At 32.9% G+C, this 15,274-nt stretch overlaps 1 protein-coding gene and 1 long non-coding RNA gene across 4 annotated transcripts in view; both read right to left on the bottom strand.

Moving 5' to 3' along the window:
• sxc (O-linked N-acetylglucosamine (GlcNAc) transferase sxc) overlaps positions 1-15,274 on the bottom strand; it is a 98,689-nt gene that overhangs the window by 45,113 nt on the left and 38,302 nt on the right. The window lies entirely within an intron of this gene.
• LOC141482686 (uncharacterized) lies at positions 6,425-7,860 on the bottom strand. The gene is made up of 2 exons (XR_012465663.1): positions 6,906-7,860; positions 6,425-6,851 (listed from the first exon to the last, which is right to left on the bottom strand). It is a non-coding gene; the product is annotated as an uncharacterized lncRNA (long non-coding RNA).

The raw sequence follows: 15,274 nt of genomic DNA, 5'->3' as shown, positions 1-15,274 counted from the left end.
ACATATGAGATACAGTTCATATCGGTATACATTAAATTGAATTAAATATATGGATTCGTTTGACATAATTCATTACATTATTCCATTCTCTATTTAGAATTGTGGATGAGTCCCCGGTTAGCTTCAATTCGTTTATCTCTTGTTGGTGTTGTTGACATGTGAATAGGTGTTCCACTGTTAGGTCCATGTTGCAATTTTCACATTTACTTCGAGCTTCCTTTTTTAGTAAATGTTGGTGAGTAAGTGTGCAGTGTTCTTTCAACTATGACTATGAGTAGGATTTTTAGGATTGGATGAAATTCTTGAAGCATAGGTGATACTGGGGTAGTTTTTTCTCAATTGTAATGGGAGTTCTCCTGATTCAATGTACGAGCTCTCCACTGGACTAGTCCGAAACGCTTCATATGCTATTCTTATACCAGCATGATGAACGCTATCTAATAGTTTCAAAATTGCTTCTCTGGCACTTGAGTACGCTTTAGCTCCGTAGTCTAATCTTAATCTCACTGTTGCTTTATACAGGTGCATCATGGTTGAGTAGTCTGCACCCCAAGAATGGCTAGCTAGTGTTTTAGTAGGTTAAGACCATTTTGGGATGACTGTTTGAGTTTCTCCATAGAAGTTTTTTTATCGAAGATGAGTCCAAGAAATTTCATGTTATCAACGAATTCCAGTTGTTGATTGTACAAGCTCAAGGATGGATTTTGCACATTGGAATTTTGAGTGAATACCATGCATTTAGTTTTTTTGGCAGAGAATTGAAGTCCTGTTCGCATGGACCATTCTTCGAGATGTCCTACGGCATGTAGGAGGAGTTTGGTTGATGATTGCATATTTTTGCCATTCGTGTATAAAACTAAGTCGTCAGCATAAATGTTAGCTTCAATCGGATCTACGATATTTTCCAGGATATCGTTTATGGCAACCAGAAAAAGGGTGACACTTAGAAATGAACCGTGTGGAATACCATTTTCTTATGTCTTGAGGTCAGAGAGTACTCCATTAGCTCTCGCTCTGAAGGTTTTGTTTCCCAGAAAATTTTGTATGATTGCCAAGATGTTTCCATCAATTTTCCAGTTGTTTAAGCACTTTATATTTCCATACCCACTCATACGGTTTTTCTAGGTCGAAAAAGACTGCTATTAGGTTTTGCTTATTCGCAAATGCCTTCCTGATATCTGTTTCTATATTCACAAGATTGTCTAGAGTGGATCTGTACTTTCGGAAACCGCTTTGTTCAGAAATCACAAGATCATTCTGTTCTAAGAAGTAGATCAATCTTGCATTGATTATTTTCTCAAGCATTTTGCACATGGTACAAATGAGGGATATAGGTCTGTACGAATGTGGTCTGTTTTGTTCTTATTTGATTTCAGTATCGGGATTATAATTACATATGACCAGCTGGATGGAAACTGATTTGAGAGGAATATTCTGTTCATAATGTTGTGAAAATGGTGTTTTCCTGATATAGGGAGTTTCTTCTTCAATTTGAATTTCGTCAAGTTCCTGGATTTTCAGTTGAAGATATTGACAATATATTCTAGGCTTGTGAAGCACTTGTCAGGAGCTTGAAAAAAGATGTGTCAGAAGACCCCCTTTTCCATTTAATTTTTTCCCCAGATGGCACCCCAGTCGCCATCTTGAAAGTTTCATCTGTCAATTTCACTTCAAAATAAAGCATTCATGCAATATTTCACTATCCCAAATTTCAATTTTTTGAGTTGACCCATTCAAAAAGTAAAAGGGGGGGACAATAAATAAATGCACTGTATATTTCAGTTTCACGAGGTTCGAATCAACATCAGTGGATGACAATTGATAACGGCTATCTGTCAAATTAATTGAAGAATAAAAAAAATCTGAAAAAATGTCTTTGTTAGGTCGGAAACTTGTCAAAAAAAACGCGAACAAAGTCCGCACCCCGTCCGTCCGTCCTTTATGAATCGGCCAACTACAGTTATTTTCTCAGTTACGGCACAGCAGCTCAATTAGTGCAGCCAATAGTTAAGCTTCCAACCCGTAAATTACTGAACTTTGATTCAATCTAATCCCACAGGATTAGATGTGACACAAGATGTGACTACACTGATGATATAAATGACCTAATCGACGAAACTTGTTGATTTGTTTACTCGAGAGAATTTCGCTAATAGTCTAAGAGCCAGTGAGCGGCTACCTGCATGTATTTGACCAGACGTAGGTTTTTGTACATTGAGGCCCCTATACCTACCGTACATGATATGGGACCTCACTAAGCCCAAAGTGGTGGACGCGGTGAGTGCGCAGGTAGGACAGGTACCAACTTTTTAGTAATTTTAAATGCATTTGACGACGTTTGCCGTTTTGATATTTTGAAATATATTATTATTGTGAGCGGAAAATAATAATGGCTGAACATTACCTCGCGTTCAACATTGTGGCAGACATATTTTAAAATGTTAAAAATAAATGTTTTTTAAAGTAATTGACGAGATCTGCCATTGATACATTTCACTTATTATAGTTTCAAAAACTTATATTAATTAGGGCAGAAGTATTCAGTGCGTACAAGCATCAGAAAATAACAAAATCTGAGATACTACCCGGTCAGATGTCTATGTATTACGATAACTGTTTTACATCAAAATAATGTATTTATGATTTACCTAATCACTCCAAAGTATTACTATTGTACTCATTTTAGCCTATAATATTTTTTCTGATATTTACTACCTGCCATTTGAATAATATAAAATTTATACCTGAGAGAGCTCTATTATAATCCCAAATCTAATGGTTTCCGTCAGATGTATTCAGTATATTTGTCAACCTTCATATAGATGCCTCGTGTTGCGTGAATTTAAAAAAATTGATAGTGTTGCTTTATTTTATTTTGTTCATTGGATTATTAATTGTTGAATATTTTTGACATTATGTCGAGTGAAATAGATAAAGTGGTGTGTGTGTTTTTTGTGACACATCAAAAACTGAAAAATTATTAATATTTTCGGAAGAGACTATGGTAAAATGTCGAAATATTTTGAGGTTACGAAAACTTCATAAATTAAAGTACAACGATCTTATTTTACCGGAAGATATTTTTGATGCCGGCTATCATAGTAGTTGTTATAAGACGTTTACAGCTTTAAAAAAAATTTTTTTTGGCCGATGCCAACAAAAAAGTTTCATTACAAAGTACGTCGTCGTCTGCGACTGAACAACCATCAACATCAGTTAATAGTTCAATAATTGATGATGCAATGGTACAGGATTCCGTTTTAATTGACGTGAACGTTCCTGAGATAGATGAAGTTGTAGAAAAAAATATTGACGTCGCAGTAGACGAGCCGTTCGAGGAAATACAATTGGAAGATTCAGCAGCACCATTAACTGTTCAGAATCCTGAAACTGTGGCTTCAGCAAACCTGAATTTGTGCTCTTTTTGTGATAAAAGAAAAAACAATAAAAGTCTAAGAATGAGCCATTACGTACTTCAAAAAAAAAATCAATTTCAAATAAATATCTTATCAAAGTTGGAACCAGATTCTGAAATTCACAATGAAACGTTGATAAAAATACAAAGTATTTGAATGAAGTATACTATCATGATGTTTGTCGACAAAATTTTCGAAATCACAAACGGTCACTGGTGAAAAGTCCTTTCCGTATTTCATGGCATATCTCTCAGAGACACATGAAACCGTTTATAGAGAAATTTGTAATTTAATTGAGGAAAATGTCGTAAAACGGGGACGTTGTTATTTTTCTGTCATATTTGCATAAAGAGTATCTCGATATGTTTAAAGAATTGAGTGAAGGCTCCGATGCAGCATCAATATTTACCTGCGCATTATTTACAAGAAAAAATTCACAAGAAATTTAATGATAATATTCAAATTTTGATGTCAAACAAAAAAAAAAGTTGTTGCTCCTAAAGGCGTTTCAACTATTGATGACTCATTATTTGCGCACCTGAAAGACCAAGATACCTTGCAAGCAGCTGCTGCTATTTTGAGAGAGGAAATTTTAGGAATAACTGAAATAAAATTACCTGGTTATTCAACTAGTCAATAACTAATTAAAGGTGAATGTTCAACACCACCAATGATTTCAGAGTTTTTTTCGACGATAAACCTGGTAAGTTGATAAAAATCAATTCTTTATCGAATATGTTCAAATCTATTTATAAGTTATTAATATTTTACAATTTACGTTTAATTTTTACAGAATCTGACTCAATTGATGATGAAGATGATTTACACAACGATGAACATTACCCGGATGATGATGAACGAAGAATAATGAATACTTATAAATATGTATGTTATCTTAATATATCTTGATATTTAAAATTTTTCAGTATTTTATCGTCTTTTTTTATCGTCAAAATTTTAAATATTGTATGAACTACATAAAAAATTTTAAATTCAATAAATGCAGTAATTAAGTAAATCATAAATACATCATTTTGATGTAAAACAGTTATCGTAATACATAGACATCTGACCGGGTAGTATCTCAGATTTTGTTATTTTCTGATGCTTGTACGCACTGAATACTTCTGCCCTAATTAATATAAGTTTTTGAAACCATAATAAGTGAAATGTATCAATGGCAGATCTCGTCAATTACTTTGAAAAACATTTATTTTTAACATTTTCAAATATGTCTGCCACAATGTTGACCGCGAGGTAATGTTCAGCCATTATTATTTTCCGCTCACAATAATAATATATTTCAAAATATCAAAACGGCAAACGTCGTCAAATGCATTTAAAATTACTAAAAAATTGATACCTGTCCTACCTGCGCACTCACCGCGTCCACCACTTTGGGCTTAGTGAGGTCCCATATCATGTACGGTAGGTATAGGGGCCTCAATGTACAAAAACCAAAGTCTGGTCAAATACATGCAGGTAGCCGCTCACTGGCTCTTAGACTATAATGCAGTCCAAACTTTCTAACGTTATAACATAACTTATAACCGTAAAATATTTGCTCTTGCTATATCGGGACTGCTTTGTCCTCGTGGGGAGTTCAATTAGCGTCAGAAGCTTAATAAGCGGAATGGGCGAAACAGAACGAACAAAGAAAAAGGACGTGCGAAAGCTAATTTTAATTTTGTTCGAGACAAAACATGCTGGATCGATAATAACGTTGAGAACATGATATTATCCAAGAAGCATATTCATAATGAAAGCAACTACAGGCGAAAGAAATATTACGCTTCGTCCATCAGAAGTAGAAATAATAATAATAATAATAATAATATTTGATTGGTTCTTCTGGATCATAACTCAATGATATAGAACAAGTCAGTGTAATATGATATAAATAAACTTATAAAAAAGAAAAAATTATGTACATATAGGACATGAACAGTTATGTAAAATTATATATTAAAACTTATAACTAGGTAAAATTATAATATATTAACAACCCTAGATGACAATCTCAATTCTTCAGTTATATTGATAAGTCATTTATAAACTCTTCAATGGAGTAGTAGGCTTTATCAATCAGAAAGTTTTTTAGGAACGGTTTAAATTTTCTTAGTGACATTTTTCTAACATGATTTGGCAATTTGTTAAATAGCCTGACACCCATGAAAATTGGACTTGATTCTGATCTAGCCAGTCTATGATTTGGTATTTCTAATAATGTTGAATTTCTTGTGCTGTAATTATTTTTGTTTAAGAAGATAAAAGGTCGCTGATCCGATTTTACAAAAATTAACAGCTGGTACATATAAATGCATGGGAGAGTTAATATTCTTAAAACTTTGAATATATCTCTGCAGCTAGTACGTCTATTTACACTCTGAATGTTTCTGACAGCTCTCTTCTGTAAAATAAATACCCTTTGTGCCTCACGTGATAGGCCCCAAGCTACTATACTATATGAGATTGTTGAGTGTAATTGGGCATGATAGTACATGAGTACCACCGACTTATCTATAATTTTACTGAGTTGATAGATACAGTAACACATAGGCGTTATTTTTTTACATATTTCATTAATATGTTGATTCCATTTACAATCTTCAGTGAGAGTAAGTCCTAGAAATTTTATTGAATTCACCTGTTTCATTAAACCGTGCTGTGATTTTAACAGTAAACTGTGATCATGACCATTTGGGGCATAACTAAATCTTAGGAAGGATGATTTTTTATCATTGCAGATTAATTTATTGCTAGAAAACCAGTCCTGGGCTTTTAAAATTTCCCTGTGAGCCAAGTCTACTGTGGATGTAACATTCTTACCACTAACCAGTAGTGTTGTGTCATCCGCATACATTACAAAATTTCCTTCAAAGTCATTGACATAAATTATATAAAGTAGAGGTCCCAAAATAGAGCCTTGTGGTACTCCAATAGTATACTTTAAACGTTTAGATTGATACTGATCTATTTCAACGTATTGTGTTCGATTTTGGAGATAACTTTCAAACCATCTACGTGAGTTTCCCCTAAAACCATACTTTTCCAATTTGTCTAGTAGAATTCTGTGGTCTACAAGATCAAATGCCTTACTTAGATCTAAGAAAATACCCAGAGTTCGATTACCCATATCTAGACTATTACATAGCTCTTTTAGTAGTTTTATTATAGCTTGTGTTGTTGAACGTCCCTTTCTAAAACCAAATTGATTTTCATTGAATAGCTTATGAAGATCAAAGAATGAAACGACTGAATTTGACACCCATTTTTCATAAACCTTTGCAAAAGCACTGGGGACAGTAATGGGCCTGTAATTTTCAACTTGAGTTTTATTTCCATTTTTATGTATAGGTTTTATTTTTCCAATTTTTAAACTATCTGGGTAAATACCTTCTTCCAACGAGCAGTTGATGGCAAAAGTTAGTGGGCCTGCAATAAATGACGAACACTTTTTTAAAAGATTAGGACTTATTTCATCATTACCAGTAGATTGAGAGGATTTTAGGTTTTTGATGATATCATTTATTTCTGGTTCTGTTGTTGGTTTAAATGAAAAAGTATAAGGATTGAAGTATCTAAGTGTGGGTTCTTTTGATGATTCTTCAACATTGCTAGCCAGTAGTGTGGGTATGGTATTAAAATATTCAACAAAGTGATTTGCTACATTCTGGGGTGCCTGTACAATATTGTTATCAATAGTTAAGTGAATTGGTTCCAACCTCCTTTTTGATTTTTTGCCTGATCCTATAATAGTCCAGGCCGTTTTAGATTTATTTTTTGCGTTTGCAATTATGCCATTGTTATATTGCTTTTTTGATACATTCAATAGATGTTTATATAACTTTTTATATTTTTTATAATATTCTTTGGTATCATCATTTCCGTTTAAGGTTAGCGTATACAGATATTTTAATTTCTCTCCAGAAATGAGTAAACCTTTAGTTAACCATGGTTTTCTTTTATATGATGCCTGTTTTTCTTTTACTTTTTTTAGAGGAAAAGCAATGTCGAAGTAATATTTAAAAGTTCGAAAAAAGATCTCAAATTTTTCGTTTGCATTACCTCCACACATATACATATCATTCCAATCTTCCTGCCTCAAAAATGAGATAAAGTGTTCAATATTAAATTTATTATTAAGGTCTCTAAATTGCTGTCGAGGTTTTGTTTCTGTAATTTCATGTGAGTTGGTATCAATATAGATCAGTTGAGCATTTTGATGATCACTAAAATAATTATCTACTACTGTACTCTTATATAATTCATAGTGAATGTTTGTGCAGATGTTATCCAGGCAATTATTTCCTCTTGTTGGGGTATTAATGGTTGGTATGATATTATAAGAAGTTAGCAGATCTGTTAATAAGTTGAGGTTTTTCGATTCATTGAGAAAATTGATATTAAAATCTCCACATAATATTACCTTATAGTTTTTGAATTTTACAATTGAATTTCGGAGCAGTTCCTCAAGATTTTTGATAAAAATGTCAAAGTTTCCGTTTGGGCTTCTGTAAACTGTTATAACTAGGCTATTTAACATGCCTTTGCCAAGTGTACCTGCCTTACATCTGATTGCTGTCACCTCTAAATCCATTTCGACAGAATTAGTTTTTACTATGTCAAAATTTATATTGTTTCTGACATATATAGCTACCCCTCCATGTATAGATTTATCCCTACAAAAAGAGTTTGCAATCTGGAAACCCTCTATTTTTAGAGATGATATACTATTGTCTCTGGCCCAGTGTTCTGATACACAAAATATGTCGCAATTATTGTCTTCTAAAAAAATTCCAAAATCTAACAATTTGTTACTGAACCCTTGTACATTTTGATGAATCAAAGTAAAAACCTTTGAAGTGGATAAATTGACAATGTTTCTGTTTTTATGAGGTAATGTTGTTGAAGTGTATTTGCTGACTAATATGTTTGATGTGATTCTTGGAACTTCGTCTATGGATGGTGTTCTTGGTCCTGGAGATGATATAAAAAATTATCTTCAGTATTGAATTTCCTGGTTTCGATGTCTTTTAATTCTGTAGCAAGTGAGATCTGACTATATTCTTGGACTTCCCTATCTGATGATTCAAGTACTATTTCCTGGTTTATAGAATTACTGTTCATTTCCCTTGTTGAGATATCTTTCTGTTCAAGAAGACCTGATATCAATTAACAGACATACCACTTTCCAATTCTTTTAATATTTCTACCGTCTCGCTGGTAGTTCCTTTTTTGTAGCACATTATTACACTCCACTATATTTGATTTTAGGTTAATATTGAGAGATTCCTTTAGAAGAGCTAGGTTATTTCTGTATATTCTATCATTAATAATATATTTCGCCTCAAGTCTGTAGGGCTGTGTAATAATTAGGAAATTTGTATAACTTAATGTTCGAGAGACATGTCTCACTGGAAATTTGTGCGTGTTGTTCGGCCAGAAAATAACAACGTCAGTTTTTGTGAAATCCTTGCTATTATTTATTGCGGTTGTTATAAGTTCACTTTCTGTACAGTTAGGCTTCAGAAATGACTCTATTACGTACTTGTCATTTAATTGTCTTCTGAAGAAATCTGCCATGTCTCGTCCAAAATTCCCAGCAATAAACAGGATTCTCTTCTTTAAATTAATTTTTCTTATATTTACTGCCTCCGAACTTCGTATTTGTTTGCTCTTCTCCTTCGTCATTTCACTTCTACGATCTCTCTTTACATTTTCTTTAGAAACCGAAGTATCGGAATACATTGTTTTTGTTTTGGCTACGCCACTGAATTCCCATAGGGATGAGTCAGTAGAAATTCCTTTATTTACTGTTTTTACCTGGCTATCTGTTTGAGTGTCTACATTTTTTGTTGGTTTGTTTTTTACTTTCTCAATTTGCTTTTTTAGTTCTGCTATTATATTTTCCTGCTGTTGAAGTAAATTATTCATTTCTGTTTCATTTCTCATGACCTCTTCAACAAATATTTCATGTTGTTTCTTTAATTCCTTAATATGCTTATTTTTCATTTCATTGTCCTCACCTAAATCAAGGATTGTTTTCTCTAAAACACTGTGTTCTGTGTCCTGGTTAGATTCATCAAAGGTTTGTTCAGAACAACATATTATCTTATTTCCCAATAACCTCTTCAACTTTCTGTACCTTGGTAGGCAGCTTTTGTGGAAAACACTATTACATTTTGTGCAAATATAGTGAATGAATGGCTTATTTTTACAGCATTTAAGTAAAGATAGATACTTCTTCACTTGCGGCCATCTTGACTTGTCTATTCGTTAACATAATACGTTAACAATAATACTAATATTTCGAATGAAAAAAAAACTCGTTAACTTTAATGAAATTCCAAAAAGTCATTGAAATTGTTAATTGAATTCTGATAATAGGAACTTCTATAATTTGTAGATACATTTTTTCACTACTGTTAGGTAAAACTTCATTGGGGATTAAAACATATGTGAAATATCCACTTTCATATAACACAAGTTTTCATCCCATGATGCAAATGGTGATTTGTTATAGACCGTGTTAGGAATCACACGTTAAAAGGTAAGACCTCGTTAGTCCTTAGCTCGCACAAGTTTCTCAACTTCTGAGAGTTGTCGTTCGTATGGGAGCGACAGCTGATTAACGGAAAAACAGATTTTAAACAGACACTTGAAATAATAGATTTCAGCGGAAGATCAGAAATCGATTTTTTTCTTCTATCCATGAAGACTTGAATCCAGGTGAGATTTAAATTATTAATATTTGAGTAATTTCCTTACCAGCGAAATAGAAGTTTTGTGCTTGGTTTCACGAAAAAACATAATTTCCACACCTTTTCCAAGTGAAAAAGTACACGTCCTCAACAACGCTGGAGGCGGTCGTTTTCGAGATACTTACAATTTTCTATATCGATGCATATCTTATCGTAAAATCATTCGTTTTCGAGATAGAAATTGTTGAAATCATTAAAACATGGTTGGTCTTTGTCATAAGTTTTTTGCAATATCAGTGGCAAAAAATATATATAGATATATATATATATATATATATATATATATATATATAGTTAAAAATAACGAACGAAAAATACTACTATTATTGTGAAAACAGCGATGAGCGCTTGATATACAAAAAAATATGGCACAAAGCGCCTACGCTTTTTTCGCAATAATACTAATATTTTTCGTTCGTTATTGTTTCAAGCTTATTTAAAAAAATATTTTCAACTTTTTAGTTCGATGTTCTTTAAAAGTCTGTTTTTCAGTTTTTTAAACTATATTTATTTTTCATTTTTTAGTTTCGTATGTTATAAAAGCGTGTTTTTTTAGTCTTTTTAAACTATATTTATTTTACCTAAGCTTTGAGCCGTATATTGTTTAGAAAAATGACCATTGATATTTCCGTACAGCGCCATCTGCTCGCAAATAGATCAAGCAATACTGTCAATATATCAAGGAGATTATGTACAACGCCATCTGCCCGCGAATAGATCAAGCAATAATGTCGGTAATTCTGTCAAATAGAGATCCCGAGCTTGAGAATTACATACATACATACAGGTGAAGCTAATACAAAGCGTGTAAAAAAAATGTCAACTCATACAACCAACTTGGTTAGTATGAGGTTTCTATGTTTATGGTTTTATTTTTGAATTGTACAGTAGCTACCCGTTTCTTAATAAACATATTATTATTGTCACGAGAAGCGAAATAGCAAAAGTGGTTAGCAAAAATGATTTCGGGTTAAACCAAAATATTGAAAATGAAGAATACATTTTTTTATTGAAATGTTAAAACGACAACTCCAAGCTCTAATGAAAATTCATAAAACAAGACACAAAAATTACCAAATAGACTAACTTTTTCAACTCTAGTCAGATACTTATTAATGATACACAATTCCCGATGTAATGTGAAAATCAAATAAGATGAAGAATATCCCAAAAGCAACCTCAATTTGTGTTTCTTCCCGACTTAGTAAAAATAATAATTTTGGAAAAACATGAGCACTATAACTTATTAATTCAACTACATAAAAACGTCCGATACAAAGCAGTAAAAACGTATCGATTTGAAAAGAGGGTACTTCGATTCACTATTTTATAGAAGTAGGTCAAAAATAAAGCTTGGCACCTTGGAAAGAAAATTGAAAAAACTTCATTGCATTGATCTGAACACTTTACACTTTCCAAACTTTCTGAATGCCGGAGATTTAGGGATACAGCACCACAACTTCCGACACACTTTCCAACTTTGGCACTTCGGTTTCGCATGAATGGGGGTTACTTTAACGACAGGGGAATAAATCTGTAGAAACAAGTGAGAACCGGGACAAAAAAACGTTACGTACCCGAAGAAATACATTCTCATATTTCAGGAAAACGTTTCTGAAAATACGTCGCAATATCAGAACAAATGAAAACCGTTTTTCAAAATAATTGATTTCAAGTTGTATTTAAAAAAATCTGTTTTTAAAATCTGTTTTTCCGTTAACCAGCTGTCCATACACGGCTACTCAAAAAACAAAATCTCACCAAGTTCATCAAATCTATTAGAAGAAAACTGATTTTATTATTACAGGTTTCGAACTCAAATCCGACGTTTGAACACGAATTCGTAAAGATAAATCCAAAATGGCATTACATTTATTTTACCCCACTATTTACATAAGGGAAAAGCATTCGTTATTCATTTACATATCAATGAAAACATTTCATGTTAGAACCGTATTTTTTGTGTTTTTGGAAACTGACCTGCGACCCGAAACCCTTGAAATAAATTCGAGATTCCGTTAGTATGGCGCATTAGGAGAAGAATCATTATGATTGACGATTGTCACGACACGGCAAAATACACGACCTTGACTACTTATTCCTTGGAAAACATACACAACATGGCATGCGATCTTTAAGTGGCAAAGAAACAAGGTTGGATTTATTATACCTATAGATTATTTGGGGAAACTGAAACAATAAAAACAAATAGTGCAGTATAGTGTGTACGAAGTCAATTCGAAAGGCATAAAAAGTAAATAGTTACTGAACATCGGTAGTTTCTTTGTACGGCATGGGCGGCGTGGTATAATTATACCGAACGTCGGCAGTTTCTTTGTATGGCATGGGCTGCTTGGTATAATTATACCACGCCGCAAAGAAACGGCCGAAGTTATGTAATTATTTAGTTTTTATGTCATTCGAATTGACTTCGTACACACTATACTTTGTTGTGACTTTTCAATAGCATTTTATTGTGTTGAATACAATTTCTGCGAAAATCTCGTCAGTTTGTGTAGGTGGAAATAATTTTCAATTCAAATTGTAGTACAAAAATATCAAAATTAATATAAATATATGATAGATGGATACCTCAAAGTAGGTGTTGAACCAAAATATGTTTCAAATTCATTTTTTTTTAAATGTTTATATTTCGTAGACAGCATATGTGATTTTTTATTAATCTGTTGTAGATCATGCCCTAAAGAAAATAACGCCGGCCGCCGCTGGTAGCCATAAAACAATTGTGACATGGCAAAGAGCTCAAAGAGCTCAGTTTGACCGACATTTCGCGTATATTCTATCGACTCCGATGGAATTCCAGCGAATTTTCTACCGCCTTCGATTACGATATATAAACGCTAACCACGAGCATATCGAGACAGTCAATTGGAAGTTGCAGTGCGGTACGCGAAGCGATCTAATAAGTCGATAGACATTCGAATAATACTTGAAGTGTTTGTTGTATTTAAAGTGAAATAATGTTGAGTTTGATTATTGTTCAATATACTTCAATTATTGGTAACCCACGTGGAAAAACGTAACAAATCTATTTAAATCTTACTCTGATGAAAAATTACTAAAAAACTGTAGTCACCGGTCAAACCCTTTTTTTTATCGAAAAGCAGAGTTTTTTCTCAAAATATCGAAAAAGATATTGGTTATTCCTAAATGCAATTTCCTCTGCATTTTATCAGGACTATGCACTTTACCATACCCATAATTTGAAAAAGATAGATTACAAACGCATCATACATTTCACTTTCTCATTGCTACTGTTTCTCTTTCAAAACACAGCGTTTGGATATTTTAGTGAAAGGTTTCGTTTCGCAAATATCATCACATTATGTTTAATTTCAACTGTATACTGTAAAATATGATTCTACATTTTTAAAATACGACAGAATGTTTTTTTTATTTCGAACGTTTGTTCGAAGGAGTTGAAATAATATCGCCCTGTGTTTTTGTAACACCATTCTATTATGTCGTGATAGGAATCACACGTTAAAAGTTAAGACCTCGTTAGTCCTTAGCTCGCTTAGAGTCCTAATGTGAGGAAATCGACGAAATGTACCGAAAATTGTGTCAGCAGCAGCAGAAACTGTTGAAAGAAGAGGTTTCACGAATCATCGTCCGAAAATTGAAAGAATTGAGTTTCTCGAAGTTCTGCATCACCCAGCTTACGCCCCAGACCACTCGCCAACCGACTATCATCTTTTCAATCACTTCGATCTAGATAGTAAATGTTTGTATCATTTATCAACAATGTATCCTATTTGGAAATACGTTTATATGTTTATAAAATCATTTCAGAAATGAGCAACTTCACAACCCAAATGATATGAAACTAGATCATATTTTATATAAACCTGCAACGATGCAAGAAAACGAAAACAAAAACAACTGAATCACCAGATTTGTTACTGTAAAATTTTCCAAGTAGGGTCGTCCAATTCATCTTCGTCGGCCAAGAATTTTTTTCGTATACCTATACTGAAACAACCACAATCTATTTACCTCAGCTCACATTTTTACTGCATCTAAAAAAAACTTCTACGCACCTTTTTGTATTTGCAAACAAACGCGATACTACCATGCACATAACAACTATGATGCTAACGATCGATTACGTCAGCTTTGTTGTGTCGGAAAAATTACTTACTCGTTTATATGGCTTCACCTCTATTTCAAACGACCTCACTAATGGCATTCATCAAAACTAATTCATTGTTCAATTTTGTCGTTACTTCTGAAAAAATTGGGCTCATTATAATTAATTAGATTTTAGATTTTATCCGTGATTTATAAGTTCCTGAACAAGTTCACAATGATGTCTGTAATTTTCTAGTTACACATTAAACAATAACCAATTACGTACGTACGTACATAAAATGTATACTCTGATTCATCCAGTTCCAATTTAATGAGCTTTCGTAAAAATAGATGGCGATAGTTATACTTTTGTATTGACACTCAAATGATTATGAAAAGACGGCGTAGCATATCAGTCAATTTGAATAACATCGTGTAGCTTTTGTAAACTTCAAATTTTCATTGATGCTGTTAGTTCCATCTCTCAATATTTTGTTAGACTGTCTTTAGACAGCATGATAATATGTTTTTTGAAACAACTTCTCATTCGTGATACCGTTTTTGATGGAATGTGTTCCATTGCGAATAATTGTTAAACTACGATGTCCAGCATTGAGGTGACTACGCATAGCATCTAGAGTTCCCCAGTGATCGTATTTGGGTACACTAATCTTTAACATTAATACAAATGACTTTTCAGAATTAATCAGGTTGTCAAATTTCCTCATGTACGCTGACCATCTGAAAATATTCCATGCAGTGCCTAATTGGAATAATTCTCTGATAATACAAGAAGACACATGACATTTTGGCTATAAATCAGGAAACCATCATCTCCAAATATGTAACGAAGTAAAGGAGAGAAATAATATTTGACTCTTAAATTCATTTCCAATAAACACATATCTTATATTGTTAAAAAAAGCTTGGTTTCATTATAAGGGCAAGTTATCTTTTCAGTCATTCACAAATTGTCACAAAAATACCCAAAAAACAGTAAGA

Source organism: Leptinotarsa decemlineata, unplaced genomic scaffold, assembly GCF_025532065.1.
Source record: "Leptinotarsa decemlineata unplaced genomic scaffold, Ldec_3_MD MMD2_tig00001719_RagTag_RagTag, whole genome shotgun sequence".
Lineage (NCBI taxonomy): Eukaryota > Metazoa > Arthropoda > Insecta > Coleoptera > Chrysomelidae > Leptinotarsa > Leptinotarsa decemlineata.
Note: the sequence above shows the minus strand (reverse complement) of the source record. Positions and strands in the feature narration are given on the sequence as shown.